The sequence below is a fragment of the Lampetra fluviatilis genome, chromosome 18 (genome assembly GCF_964198595.1).
Source record: "Lampetra fluviatilis chromosome 18, kcLamFluv1.1, whole genome shotgun sequence".
NCBI lineage: Eukaryota > Metazoa > Chordata > Hyperoartia > Petromyzontiformes > Petromyzontidae > Lampetra > Lampetra fluviatilis.
Window position 1 is genome coordinate 5,955,388 of NC_136292.1, and position 16,059 is coordinate 5,971,446.

Consider the following 16,059-nt stretch of genomic DNA (forward strand, 5'->3'; position numbering starts at 1 on the left):
GCACGGCCACGCAGTTAGAAATGTCAAAAATGTCGCACAACAACAAAAAGTTTTCGTTGCACGTCCAATTCCATCCTAGAGATTGTCCTAAATTTGGCTAATCCGGCCCATAACTACGTGCTACTGATTACTTGCTAATTTGTATCTGGATTTTAGCGACTTTATTTTTTTTGGGGGGGGTGGGAGCAGGTGGGGGTGGGCTGCTCCATGCAATAAACAAACAAATTTTCACTTTCCGGTCAATTTGTAGTTGTGCAGATTTAGGAGCGGACTTGCGAGCGCGCGTGCGTTCAGGATGCTGCGCGTCCCTTCGCTGTGTTTAATGCCTGGGGTCATTTACCTCGTGACAAGGATCTCCACGCGCGTGCATGCGTCAGGGTGTGTGGCCGGGCGTGTGGGGAGCGGTGGTGCAGCGGTTAGCGCACTGCGCCACACACCCGGCTACCCGAGTTCGATCCCCGCTCACGGCCAACACCTGTGACGGTTATAATCGTTATAATTATCTGAACTGGTACGGGGCCTCCCCTAGGTAGACTCGGCCTCAAATGAGTACATGGTGCGGTGTGTAAAACATCACCACTGGGGAGACAAAGGCGGCCGTGCGTGGTGCTGGCCACCCAACACCTCGTGTGCCGTGCCTGCCTTCGTAGCTGCTCGCTAACAGCACTTGCCCCTTCAGTCTTCAGGCTACGCGGGGGATCTTTGTCCTTGTTGTGGCCGAGCGTGGTGCTGGCCACCCCCTCTGTGTGCCGTGCCGACCTTCATTGGTGACGCGGCTCGCTTACAGCACCCAAAAAGTCTGTCGAGCGCTACACGGGGGGGATCTTTGTCTCGTGCGTGGTAAAGGATTCTCTGCATTAGTTCACTCCGTCCAATATTTGGCTAATTGTATAGATCCCAGGAGGCGTTCTGTGGCCAGCTCCGTTTCGCGTACGGGTGGTGGGTGCTCTTGCCGACGTGCATTCGTTCATTCGCGTCGAAACGTCTTCTTCGTCTTCGCTTCGAGAAGCTGGCACCAACGTCGTTCGGAACGGCTGGCGAAGACGCGGCGCCACACGCGTGCAAATCGTTCGGAAATAACCATTCATGGCAAACGACAACTCAAAATACCCACCAAATCTGTTCAATCATGAATCGCCATCACAATAACTCCACTCCGCGGTTTGGCAAGCCTCCTCGTCCCGTCGGAATGTACCGTCGTGAACACGTGCGCGTGTGTGTGCGTGCGCGCGTGTAGCGGTTAGCGCGCTGCGCTACGAACCCGGCGATCCGAGTTCGATTCTCGCTCACGGCCTACACCGGTGACGATTGTCTGAACCGGTCCTGGGCCTCCCCTAGGTCGACTCGGCCTCAAGTGAGTACCTGGTGCGGTGTGTAGTAAACATCGCCACTGGGGAGACAAAGGCGGTCGGGCATGGTGCTGGCCACCGACCCCCTCGTGTGCCGTGCCGTGCCGACCTTCATAGGTGCTCGCTAACAGCACTTGCCCCAACAGTCTGTTACGGCTATACGGGGTTTCGTTGTCTTTGTTTTGTGGGGAGACAAAGGTGATCGCGCGTGGTGCTGGCCACTCACCCCCTCGTGTGCCGTGCCGTGCCGGCCTTCATAGGTGCTCGCTAACAGCACTTGCCCCAACAGCCTGTTATGGCAATACGGCGGAATAACGTTATCTTCGTGGTTGGAATAAGCTGGCACATGTTGCAGTTATCGTCATCATCACAATCGTCGCTCCGTCTTCGTGATGCAGACTTCCCCCTGTAAACTTTCTCCAACGTGGGGTCGATGTTGGCATTCTTTGACGCGGTCGTTAATGAAGCAGTTTTGCGGCGAGCTGGTTAAGGGGCTTTAAATTAGCCAGGCGGAACTTGGTAAAACAAAAAAAACTAACTATCGAAAGTTTACCTGCGGGCGACTTCATTAAAACTAATTCGCGATAAATTAAAGCGATAATCGGACACGTGGTGTAACGTGAGCCTTACCGGTGGTTTGTGCGACGCGTTGATTAGTATGAATTAATTGCTGCGCGTTCGTATCTCATCGTCGCAACCAATAATCGTAACAACGATTATTGATGATGATGATGATGATTTATAGCTTTTTGTCAATCCACTATTGGATAAAACCCTTCCCGAGCGGTGTCGATCACTGGCTGCAGCCTGACCATACTTCACCACGCTGTTTCAGTGCGGGTTGTCGAAGGCTAGGAGCAGAGACGTCGGCAGTTTAGATACCTATACTGTGGTCATCTGAGCGGTTCGAATGTCAAGTCGCCACTGATGTTAGCCGTGCAGGACGCCAAACCCTGGCGCCGCCGTGCCAGCAACCGCTTGCGTGTATGCGTCTATACGTTTAACTAAGCAATGAAACACACACACACGTGTTTTCGATGGGTATATTTGCAAACTCCGAGCGTATGCATCATAGACTTCGCCGAGCGGTTCATTGCGGATGGTATCAACCCGGTCACCCGAGTTCGATTCGCGCTCACGGCAAAAACACCGGTGACGGATTATCTGAACCGGTCCTGGGCCCTCCCTCTAGGTCGACTCGGCCTCAAATGAGTGCTTGGTGCGGCCGCTCGTGGCGTTGGCCACCCGCCACTTAGTGTACCGTCCGGGCCTTGGTAGGTGCTGCTCGCAAACCAAACGGCGCTTGCCCCAACAGTCTGTGAAGTCTGTGCGGGGTATCTTTGCCTTTGTCTTCGTTAATCTATAATTATATCAGCGTGCGATTTCGATTCATCTAACCGGCGGTGCGATCTCGGTTCACGTGACGGCCGTCTGATTTAGACTGATCTCATCGGTGTTGCGAGTTACAATTATTGGGGATGTCATTGCTGTTGACGGAGGGGGCCGATCTCGGGATACGCGGAAATTGTCTCGACTATTTCGTCGTCAAGAGTCGAACGAAATTTAGTTTTTGATATCTGCGCTGCGTTCAAGCTTCGCCAGATATCGAAATAATCTGGCGATGCTGAGCGCAGCTGCACGGCTGCGTTGCGGCGCAGTGGTGAACACCGGCAGGCGTGAATGGCGAACAAACTTGACGCCAGTGTCAATAGCACTCACTGGGACCTTCACATAAAAAAACAACAACATCGTAGGTGATGTTTTTGTTGAGAAATATGTTCAAACTCGACGAGCGATGTGCTACGAAGAAAGGCCAGTTGCCCCGAAACGTCGCCCATTAGATGTTGTTGTTTGTTTTAAGGTCACAATGTCATTGACTTAATCAAAGTCGGCACCGGGGCCGCATTCAATTTCCGATGTAATTATAATCTACTCTTGCAATTCACACAATCGGTGCAATCAACCAATCAACAGGTCGCCCGAATTAGCACGAAACACTGCGTGCGATCACGTTATCTTTAACAATGTCACGGGCCCAAGGCAGAGGACGCGTAGAGCGGTGGCGCTTCGGTTAGCGCCCCGAGACCGCGAGAGACAGTGGCGAGCGGTGCGAGCTCGGCTCCAGGCCGGGGGCTGAACACCGCCCGAGTGGCCAGTGACGCTCTCAAGGTCCCCCCCCCCCCCCACTGCTTGAGCCTAACGCCGCACTGGACAGAGTGGCGAAGTATGGCCAACTCGCGCCTGGCAAAGCGTGGTGGCGTGGTGTGGTAGGGTGGTGTGGTGGGGTAGGGTGGGGTAGGGTGTGGTGGGGTAGGGTGTGGTGGGGTAGGGTGGGGTGGTGTGGAGTGGTGTGGTAGGTTAGGGTGGTGTGGTAGGGTGGTAGAGTGGTGTGGTGTAGGGTGGTATGGTAGGGTGGTATGGTAGGGTGATAGAGTGGTGTGGTGTAGGGTAGGGTGGTAGGCTTAGGGTAGTGTGGTGTGGTAGGGTGGTAGAATGGGGTGGTAGGGAAAGGGTGTGGTAGGGTAGGTTGTATGTTAGGGTAGAGTGGTAGGGGGGAGGCCTTTGTCCAGAAGTATTTTGACTCGCCAAAAGAGTTGTAAATCATCATGATTGTTGTTATCGATTTGGGCGATGACGATGTCCCGACGATAACATGGCGAGTGATGTTACAGAGCAGCAGTTGAACTCAACTTGCTAAGTCGATGATTATCGGAGGGTGGCGAAGGAAATTATACTTATTTTATACAAATAATGTCCTAATACTGTATAAGACGATTTTTTTACAGTTATATATTTACACAGGCTGTGTGTGTGTATATATTTACATAGTCCAGACAAACTTCCCAGAGGTAATTATCTGACCCGTATCGGTTACGCGAGTGTGCAAACGTGTGGTGGAAGTAGTTTAAAGATTCTAGAGAAATAAGTTATTCGTTTAAATAGCGTTAACTACCGAGCTAGACTGGCAATGCAGATACACTACATACAGATAGACTAGGCAATGATAGGCTAGGCAATGATAGGCTAGGCAATGGTAGGCTAGGCAATGGTAGGCTAGGCAATGGTAGGCTAGGCAATGGTAGGCTAGGCAATGGTAGGCTAGGCAATGGTAGGCTAGGGAATGGTAGGCTAGGCAATGGTAGGCTAGGCAATGGTAGGCTAGGCAATGGTAGGCTAGGCAATGGTAGGCTAGGCAATGGTAGGCTAGGCAATGGTAGGCTAGGCAATGGTAGGCTAGGCAATGGTAGGCTAGGCAATGGTAGGCTAGGCAATGGTAGGCTAGGCAATGGTAGGCTAGGCAATGGTAGGCTAGGCAATGGTAGGCTAGGCAATGGTAGGCTAGGCAATGGTAGGCTAGGCAATGATAGGCTAGGCAATGATAGGCGAGGCAATGGTAGACGAGGCAATGGTAGACGAGGCAATGGTAGACGAGGCAATGGTAGACGAGGCAATGGTAGGCTAGGCAATGATAGGCTAGGCAATGATAGGCTAGGCAATGATAGGCTAGGCAATGATAGGCTAGGCAATGATAGGCTAGGCAATGATAGGCTAGGCAATGATAGGCTAGGCAATGATAGGCTAGGCAATGATAGGCTAGGCAATGATAGGCTAGGCAATGATAGGCTAGGCAATGATAGGCTAGGCAATGATGGGCTATATACACACACAGAAATAAACAAGTCAGAGATCGACACATAAAAATAGACGTCTCAAAAACGGGGCACAGCTTCCGATAAAAAGAGCGGAATCGCTGTGGACGTGACCACTCCACAGCAATGTGCCGGGGCCGATAGCCCACTCGGCGTGATAACTCCACAACATCGACAACAACAACAACCACAACAACAACATCCACCACCACCAGCAGCAGCAGCAACACCAAACAGCCGGTACCGGACTCGAACTCACGGAGGCTGCTACGTTGCGATCAAACGATGCAGCCGCCTGCCATCGGTAAGTGTTCGCCTTTGACTGTGGAGGATTCTCATCATCATCATTCATCGTCGTCGTCGTGAGCCATGACCAGTCCACTGTTGGACGAGCCTCTTCTCGAGTCCTCTGCCCTGTTGCTTCTCCGCGGTGACCAGCCGAAGGTCGCCGCTGCCTGTGCGGGGTGATGATGTGATGCGTGTGCTGAAGTTGGTGTCCGTGTATCGGCAGAAGTTGTCACGTACGTGTGTGTGGAGGGTACGTTGAATTTCTTTCGCACCGTACGTAGCCAAGCGTGCTCATCGGAGGTGCGGCGGAAGGACAACGAACTAAACGCAAACAACAGTTGTAAAGAAATGAGTTTGCAATCTCGATTTAAAAGTCCATCGCTCCTGTGGCTTCCTAATATCTGAAGGAAAGGAGTTTCCATGATTCGTCCACTGCTGGATGAAGGCTTCCCCCAAACCGTCTGTATAGTAATGTGTATGTATATGCTTGTAGCCTGTTGAAGGCTACACGGGGCAATTTGTGTCTTTGTGTGGAGCGGTAGCGTCACGGTTAGTGCCATTGCGTTACGAACCCGGCGACCTCTCACGGCAATAGGTGACTGTTATCCACATCTGTGCTGGGCCTCCCTTGAGTCGACTCGACCTCAAATGTGTACCTGGTGCGAAATGTAAACTATCGCCACGAGGTGAGACAAACGCGGCCGGATGTCGTGCGGATGGCGCAACCCTTCGCGTGGCGTGCCGGCCTTCAGAGGCGCTCGCTAGCAGCACTTGCCCCAACAGTCTGTTCAATGTTATAGGGGCTGTCTTTGTATCTATGTATTACGTGGTTATCGTGTTGCTTTTTTTGAGCGGGGTATTGCAATGAAGTGAACTTTTTAAAGAAAATCACCAACTTATTTCACGATAAGTGTATTTGTTTGTAAAGACAAGTGCGTGGAGGTCATATCAGTTGTAAGGTTTGGTCCGCCGCGGACGTAAATTGTCGTTTCTCGTACGAACAGACACTTTGTGGCGACGTCTTCTTGGTAATATAGTCGCGACACGTCCACCGTCATGTTGAACGAGCGATCATATCTTGAGAGTGCTATCCGAAACTTTGTTGATCTTAGTACAATATTTGGCCATTATATCCGACTGTTTATAACATTGGTCGTTGCGCCGCGTCGCTGCTGATGTTGGTGATTTATTGTTATTTTTGTTGTTGGGTTCAGGATGTGACTTTGCAATGTTACCGTCGGAGCTTCACAATGTTACCATCAGAGCTTTTGCAGCGCACAATAACACAATGACACACACACACGCAGGCGCGCGCGCGCGTTATCCCGAGTTAAACTATTCCACAAACTTCTCAGGTTTTTTCGGTAAAGTCACGTAGGTAAAACATTAAAAGTAATGAAAGTAAAATAAAACAAAACAAAAATAAAAATAAAATTCACGACGTTTCGGAGGCAACACAAGTCTCCGTCATCAGGTGGGACCGTCACAGCCAGATTAGCTGCAGCTGTTTATAACATTGGTCGTTGCGCCGCTAATCTGGCTGTGACGGTCCCACCTGATGACGGAGACTTGTGTTGCCTCCGAAACGTCGTGAATTTTATTTTTATTTTTGTTTTGTTTTATTTTACTTTCATTACTTTTAATGTTTTACCTACGTGACTTTACCGAAAAAACCTGAGAATATGAATCATTGCAGTCACGAAAGCTTCAAATCTAGAATTATTCCACAAACAGCTTCAGGAATGGAATTACGCTTTTATACAACGGGCACACGGGATTTCTACTCGAGTCTTGGTGTATGATGGCCATATGTCCAGGAGCTGGCTGTCAATGTCGAGGTCTGTGCTGCCGCTGCTGCTGCTGTTGGGCCGCGACGAGAAGGCTTACGGAGAGAGACGGGAGAATTCGTGTCGTTTTGCTGTTTCTCCCCCGTCAAAGGAGGTCAGACCGCAGTGGTTTACGAATTTAGTCGTAAGTTTGTTTTGGATGGCCAAATCAAACTACTTGACTGGTGTTTAATGTATATATGCATCTCTATGGGTCTCTATGTATCTCCTATGGGGAGTGAAGACCACTGGTTTACTGTGGTCCATCGGGATTCTTAGCAACAATTACACTACTAATACTACTACTGTGGCGTGTTATTAATGTATCTCTATGGGTCTATATGCATCTCTATGGGGAGCGAAGACCACTGGTTTACTGTGGTCCATCGGGATTCTTAGCAACAATTACACTACTAATACTACTACTACTGTGGCGTGTTATTAATGTATCTCTACTGGTCTCTATGCATCTCTATGGGGAGCGAAGACCACTGGTTTACTGTGGTCCATCGGGATTCTTATCAACAATTACACTACTAATACTAATATTGTGGCGTGTTATTAATGTATCTCTACTGGTCTCTATGCATCTCTATGGGGAGTGAAGACCACTGGTTTACTGTGTTCCATCGGGATTCTTAGCAACAATTACACTACTAATACTACTACTGTGGCGTGTTATTAGTGTATCTCTACGGGTTTCTATGCATCTCTATGGGGAGTGAAGACCACTGGTTTACTGTGGTCCATCGGGATTCTTTGCAACAATTACACTACTAATACTAATATTGTGGCGTGTTATTAATGTATCTCTACGGGTTTCTATGCATCTCTATGGGGAGTGAAGACCACTGGTTTACTGTGGTCCATCGGGATTCTTTGCAACAATTACACTACTAATACTACTACTGTGGCGTGTTATTAGTGTATCTCTACGGGTTTCTATGCATCTCTATGGGGAGTGAAGACCACTGGTTTACTGTGGTCCATCGGGATTCTTTGCAACAATTACACTACTAATACTACTACTGTGGCGTGTTATTAGTGTATCTCTACGGGTCTCTATGCATCTCTATGGGGAGCGAAGACCACTGGTTTACTGTGGTCCATCGGGATTCTTATCAACAATTACACTACTAATACTAATATTGTGGCGTGTTATTAATGTATCTCTACTGGTCTCTATGCATCTCTATGGGGAGTGAAGACCACTGGTTTACTGTGTTCCATCGGGATTCTTAGCAACAATTACACTACTAATACTACTACTGTGGCGTGTTATTAGTGTATCTCTACGGGTTTCTATGCATCTCTATGGGGAGTGAAGACCACTGGTTTACTGTGGTCCATCGGGATTCTTTGCAACAATTACACTACTAATACTAATATTGTGGCGTGTTATTAATGTATCTCTACGGGTTTCTATGCATCTCTATGGGGAGTGAAGACCACTGGTTTACTGTGGTCCATCGGGATTCTTTGCAACAATTACACTACTAATACTACTACTGTGGCGTGTTATTAGTGTATCTCTACGGGTCTCTATGCATCTCTATGGGGAGTGAAGACCACTGGTTTACTGTGGTACATCGGGATTCTTTGCAACAATTACACTACTAATACTACTACTGTGGCGTGTTATTAGTGTATGTCTACGGGTCTCTATATAGCTCTATGAGTCTTGATTGATCTTCGAGTATGTATATGCATGCATCGCTACGAGTATATGCATCTTTGAGTATCGTTATGAGTCTCTATATGTGATTTACGTGTCTCTGGGCTGAGTAATGTGGTCAATAGTTTGGGTTGCATGGCCACATCCGTACGAGACGCTTTGGCTCGTGTCGTTGAGCAGCAGAAATCGGCCTGCCGGTGATGTCCCGATGCGGTCGATGGCTCCCACCGCCGGTGACTTGGAGGAGGAATGGCAAAGCCAGGAGGAGGCTGCGATGTTTGCGTCTTGAAGGAGGTGGGGGGGGGGTGTTGTCCCCCCCCCCCCCCCCCCCCCGGGCGTCTTTATTTACACAACACATGAGCGCGACACGCCAGGTGAGATCCCGTGTGTTCATCTTCACCATCCGATGGCTGCATTACTTTCGAGTGGAACTGCGTTGGCGGGGCTTGCACAGGGCACGGGGATAGCAAAGCAACTCGACACATCTGTGGATAACATCGCCCTGAAAAAAAAAGATGTATATTCATTTATATAAAGTAAAACAAAAAAACAAACTAAACTTTTATTTGTAATTTACCAGGTAAAGCCCACTGAGCTGTATAGTTCTTTTTCAGAAGCGACCTGGCCACAAATGATAGCTCAACCAAGTGGCTTATCGTGTGAGCACATTTAGAGCAGCCACATACTCTAAACGCGTGTGTTGTTGATTCTCATTGTGGAGGGAAAACATCGTAGCATCCGGAGAAAAATCCACGCGACCGCGGGGATATTGCCGCTATGCAAACTTCAAATATACAGCAGCAGCGACAGCAGGCGTTAACATCCCGCCGCCGTGGTGCCCCGACGTTTTGGGCAATAACCCTTATCCACGGCAGACAGACGACATCTCATGACACCGGCCTACGTGTCTCGCGGTCATTAATGTGGGACTCAAATTTGCGTTGCACAAATCCGTCCAAAGCCGCGTTAGTAGAAACGAAGCTGTCCATGCCACGTGGACCGCATTTTTGCGGCCATTATTGAACATTGTACGCGCTCGCTAATTACCTGTACCAAAGTTCATCTTCTTGGTTCTTTCGGTAAAGTCACGTAGAAGGGAAATAATAAAATAATAAAAATAAAAGTTGATGCGTCACTTACGAAACGCAGCAGACGATAATATACACTCGCGCGTTCAACTGACGAAGCGACTCCATAAGAAGCCTCTGAGTGTATCCATATATCTATCTTGACAAATATATACTGTGTGTACTGTATATATATATGTGTGTGTGTATCTTAGAGGAGCGGTAGTGTAGTGGTTAGCACGCTGCGTTACGAACCCGGCGACCCGAGTTCGATTTCCCGCTCACGCCGCAAATACTGGCGACGCGTGTCCGAACCGATCCTGGACCTCTCCTAGGTCGGCTCGGTATGACGTGTAAACATCAGCACTGGAGAGACAAAGGCGGCCGGGCGTGGTGTTGGTGGCCTCCCCCTCGTGCCGTCCCCCCGGCTTTCAAAGGTGCTCGCCGTTCCAGCACTTGCCCCAACCGTCTGTCTTAATCTCCAAAATTAGGCCCGATACGAGTCCAACTTTCTATCGGATTTATCGTCACACTCCACGGCAGGCGAATTACTCGGTCCACTGATTACGGGGGGGATGGGGGGGGGGCTACATGTCGGTGTTGTATCACGAGACTCGAGAGAGATGGAGAGAGAAGATGCTAAACTTTAGGCTTAGCCTCAACCGATTGAGTGAGAAAAGAATCAACACTAGCAACCGTGATGTTATGGGCAGGCTAAAAATGTAGAATTTGCAACAATACCGCAAGAAATGTGCCTCCCAGGCTCTGGAGACCACCTGGAGAAGATTCCAGGCAATGCGTTGACAATGGTGGCGAAACAATTGGAGACTCTGCGACTTTTCAAGCTGTTAAACATACATTTGTTATCATGTAACAGTGCATTAATATCCGTTCTTTTTCCATTGAAAACGATCGTTACTTCTAAGTGCGAACATTTTTTTTTGAAGCACCCTGTATACAGATAAAAAACCAACTATATTGTTCACATTTTTTCCACTTAATAGATTGTTTTGTGCTCGACAACGCGTCTGCACCAAATGGCCGTCTACGTGTTTGTTCACAACGCACCGTGAGAGACGGTGCATTTGTTTGTTTATTTATTTAGTAGCCAGCCGCAATATCATCCGCGCGTCGCTCTCAGTCTTGCCGCGCATTATGCTCGTGAAGTGGCGAGAGAAATATGATACCATTGATTGATTGCTCGCATGGAGGGTATAAAAAAAAAGAACGATTGCGGAAAATTGGCACGGCTGATTAATTGTAGGCTGAGAGTGGCGGCGGTGGTGATGGGTGGAGCGGTGGCGTTGTGGTTAGCGTGCTACGCTTCGAAACCCGGCGACCGGAGTTCGATTCCCTGGACCTCCCCTAAGTCGGCTCGGCCTCAAAGGAGTACCTGGTGTGCAGTGTGTAAACATCGCCACTGGGGAGGCAAAGGCGGTCGGGCGTGGTGCTGGCCACCCACCCCCTCGTGTGCCATTCCGGCCTTTATAGGTCTCGCTAGCAGCACTTTCCCCAATAGTCTGTTAAGGCTATACGGGGGATCTTTGTCTTTGGTGTTGGCGAATGCACAAATTGAGTGTTATCAGTCCTCTTACCAGCGCTGGGGACATAATGGGCCCCCATCTCGATTGATATGTCAACAGCTGCTGCTGATGATTCTGCTGCTACCAATGACGATGACGTGCACATTTGATGATAGCGCCACAGTCGAATTGTGGATATTGACGGAGCCATCGGTGATGTGCCACCTGATGGTTTTGGCACCTCGGTGCATTCCGAGTTCGGTGGTGGAGTCCCAAAATCGTTTAACTCGTGGAGGAAATGTCCTTCCTGCTCCTCCTCCTCCACGTGTGATGGCGGTGGTGGTGGTTGACGTTGCTAGCACGGACAGTAGCGAGATCCCAGAGGTTTGTTCCTTCATCGGATCTTCATTGCGGCTCCTGTCTGGGAGGGTTGGGGGTCTACGGTGCTGCTGAGTTTGCGAATCAAAGGGCCTTCACTCAACCCTCCGATGTCAACATTCCAACCAGCACACGAGATGATCAAATCATCATCAGCATCATTGTCAATGAACCGTCAACGTCCATTAATTCTAGATTTGAAGCTTTCGTGACTGCAATGATTCATATTCTTAGGTTTTTTTTTCTGTAAAGTCACGTAGGTGAAAACATTAAAAAGTAAAATAAAATAAAAATAAAAATCACGACGTTTCGGAGGCAACACAAGTAACTTACTTGATACAGCTGTCGTGGCTGTGACGGTACCACCTGAAGACGGAAGCTTGTGTTGCCTCCGAAACGTCGTGATTTTTTTACTTTTTAATGTTTTCGTCAACGTCCATTTAAAAAATCACCATTGTTCATCTTCATCCATCAACGTAATCTAATCATCATCGTCATCATCATCATCCCACTCGTCATCACGACGACCTCCACCGAGTGGGAGTGGGTCTATCCAGCGTCCACACACGTCTGTGTATGGGGAGCGCTGGTGGAGCGTCGGGCGCCACGATGCTGCGAAACGGGGCACATCGTGTTAGATTCCCGCTCGCGACCCGTAAACCCCTCCGATTAGCACGGTGGGCGACGTACGGCGCGAAAGAAGTTCAACATGCAATAAAACGTACCGGTGTCGAGACTTTCCCGTCGGTGGACTCGGGCCTTAAGCGAGCACCTGATGTGGTGTTGTTTAACATCAACACTGGGGAGACAAAGGCGGCCGCAACGTGGTTATTGACGACCAAATCCCTTCGTGTGTACCGTGCTGGCATTAATTGGTGCTCGCTAACAGCACACATTAACCTGCGAAGGCTACACTGGGAATCTTTACCTTTGCACATGGGGTGTGTGTGTCTTTGTGTAGGGGAGCGGTAGTGTATCTGTTAGCGCGCTGCGCTACGAACCCGGCGACACGAGTTCGATTCCCGCTCACGGCCAAACACCAGTAGCGATTATCTAATCCGGTCATGAGCCTCCCCTAGGTCGACTCAGCCTCAAATGAGTACCTGGTGAGGTGTGTAGTAAACATCGCCACTGGGAAGACAAAGGCGGTCGGGCGTGTTGCTTGCCACCCACCCCCTCATGCACCGTCCGGGCCTTCATAGGTGCTCGCTAACAGCACTTGCCCCCACAGTCTGTTAAGGCTACACGGGGGATCGTGTCTTTGTTTCAGATATAACACCGCCTATGTCCATGGGCCTACATCAATGTCGCTCTGAAGAGCCACACGGTTGATTTCCCACCGTGTACTCAAAGTGTAACAAGAACCGTGTTCCCTTTCGCTTTCCCGTGTCCGTTTGACACGAACAAAACAAACTCGGCTGGGTTTTTTTTTAACTCTGCCGTCGGCTCGGAGCAACGCTACCTTACGCGGAGTTACAGAATTGCAAGAGCAAATGACATCGATTAAGGGCCATTGCCCGAAACGTCGCCTGTCGTATATTAAACTCTTAAACAATTTTTTTTTACTAGGTAAGGCCCGCTGAGCTATATAGCTCTTTTTCAGAAGCGACCTGGCCACAAATCATAGCTCAACGAAGTGGATTTTCACGTGGAAATGTATCGCAGCCAAATACTGTAAACGCGTGTTTTGAAATGTGGAGGAAAAATCCACGCGACCACGGGGAGAGAGAGACACACACATGCAAACTCCAAATATACAGCAAGCGTCTGGGTCGGATCCAACCCACGACCTCCATTATACCTGGGGAGGTAGTTAACGTCTCCTCGCCACCGAGTTGCCATTCGCCGCAATGCCATTTATTGATGCACGTGCCGAGTTTGTGTTGTGTCACAACGGAGGGCATGCGTGACGTCTTTCAAACGTGAGGCGTCAAACTCGTGCATCACTCACGTGGTGGTGGCCCTTGTCCACTCGGTCACCAAACCGCGTAGGGCCCAGAGTGGAGTAGAACCCAAGAGAAATTGAATTTTGTGTTCCCCCCGAGGTAGCCTCGCCGAGTCGCGTGGCTCGTTTGCCAGGAGCGCACCTGCTGCATTGGGAAATGTTTGACCACGGGTTTTTTTTTGTTAAACCATGTTTTATATTTTTACAGTTTAACACATTTTCGCGACCAATATCATCCGTAATAGAGGTTTTTTTGGGGGGGTTAGATCGCGTAAATATATAAATGTGTCGTTAACCCACCAACACCTGACATAGCCAACTAGTAAGGGTTGTCACGTAAACAGAAAGTGGCCAATTCGTCACTAGTACAGCACTACATCGGTGTGTTGGAGAGCCAAGCCACAACATTTATAATCTGAGTACGACGTTTTGCCAGTAATTACAACTAGCTTCATCAGGCGACATCCAGATTTGTGGAGAAGTCCACCTGTTTCGTTCCTTATATCGAGGCGTAGATGTGGTGACCACGCTTCTGCGCTCTTGCGTTGGAAGGAACGCACGTGGAGAAGGAACGCACGTGGAGGTGGTGCCGCCGGTCGCATCGTTGTCCTTCCCCGGCACCTCCGATTATTATCACGGTGAGCTGCGTACGGAGGTGCAATAGAAGTTCTACATACGCGGCAGGGTCGAAAGAGGTGACCGAAGCTTGGAGGAGGAGGGAGGAGGCCTTCATCCAGCTGTTGATTGACCATGGCTGATGTGGGTGATTTTAAAGATGATGATGGTTATTCTTGGTTCTTTCGGTAAAGTCACGTAGAAGGGAAATAATAAAATAATACAAATAGAACATAATAAAAGAACAGAGCTGTCGTTCCGACAGCTCTGTTCTTCACCTGAGGACGGCTGCTTGCGTTGTGGCCGAAACGTCGTGAGAATTTTATTGTTTTATTTGTATTGTGAGTTTACCGAAATAACCAAGAATATGAATCCCTGTACTTAGGAAAGCTTTAAATCGAAAAATGATGATGGTTATTATGGTGATATAACCTCACCTACCCAACCCTAACACTCTCCCCTTCAGCTGTGTGTGTGTGTGCAGTAATCATTCACCGACGCAAGGTAGTTGAGATATCAGTATGCTGCTGGTGGTAATATGGACACTTTGAGAATTGGTATTCAGTCAAATATCAGTGTGGGTTTGCTATAGCTTTGGACTTTGACAAAGACTTGTCACATGCAGTGTAAATATTGTTAACCCTCCTCGTTTACTAAGGCTTTTTGAACGTCCACTATGATATAGCCGAGGTATGAAGGAGATTGGCTAAGAGCAGTTATGACGATGTACAAACTGAATAGTTCAACACGTAGGCTTTCGCGACCAATTTTCATAATATAAGTTTTTTGCATAGGTCTCCTAAGCATAAATGTGTCGTAACCCTCCACCACCGGAAACAGCCAGTAAGGGGTTTGTCACATAAACACAACGACAATTAGTGACTACTTCAGCTCACCGGCGTACTGGAGAGTAAATCCACAACATTTACAATTTGCCAGAATATTCTGGCAAATCGCCCGATGATGCTGGATGTAATTACCAGAGGTGTGGACTCGAGTCATGTGACTTGGACTCGAGTCAGACTCGAGTCATGAATTTGATGACTTGCGACTCGACTTGGACTTGCATAACAATGACTTTGTCCCACCTATGAGATCTGGACTCGAGTCATGTGACTTGGACTCGAGTCAGACTCGAGTCATGAATTTGATGACTTGCGACTCGACTTGGACTTGCATAACAATGACTTTGTCCCACCTCTGGTAATTACCAGCGAAAAGTCGTACTACTCAAATTGTAAATGTTGTGGATTTACTCTCCAACACGCCAGTGAGCTGAAGTAGTCACTAATTGTCGTTTTGTGTTTTACGTGACAAACCTTACTGGCTGTGTCGGGTGGTGGAGGGTTACGACACAACATTTATACTTACGCCATCTAACCCATAAACCTTTGAAACTATATAGTCCATATAATGTTGAATATCCCGCCCTTGTGTGTTACTTATAAGACTTGCGTAATAACACAACATTTGTCAGGGTACACACACACATATATATATATAATAACTGGTTATTTACCCTCACTGGGGGCACAAATAGACGTTTCGACCAACTGGCCTTATCCGGGAAATGTTAGAAATTAAGAATTGCAGTGATTGCTGTTAATTGTATATAACCTATAATGTTACGTATACGTTCACAGCGACTTACACACCTGATTTTGTTAGACACAAGTCATTATTGCATGGATGACTTGTGCTTGGACTTGTGTTTAGACTTGTGTTTAAAGAAAAGTACTTTTA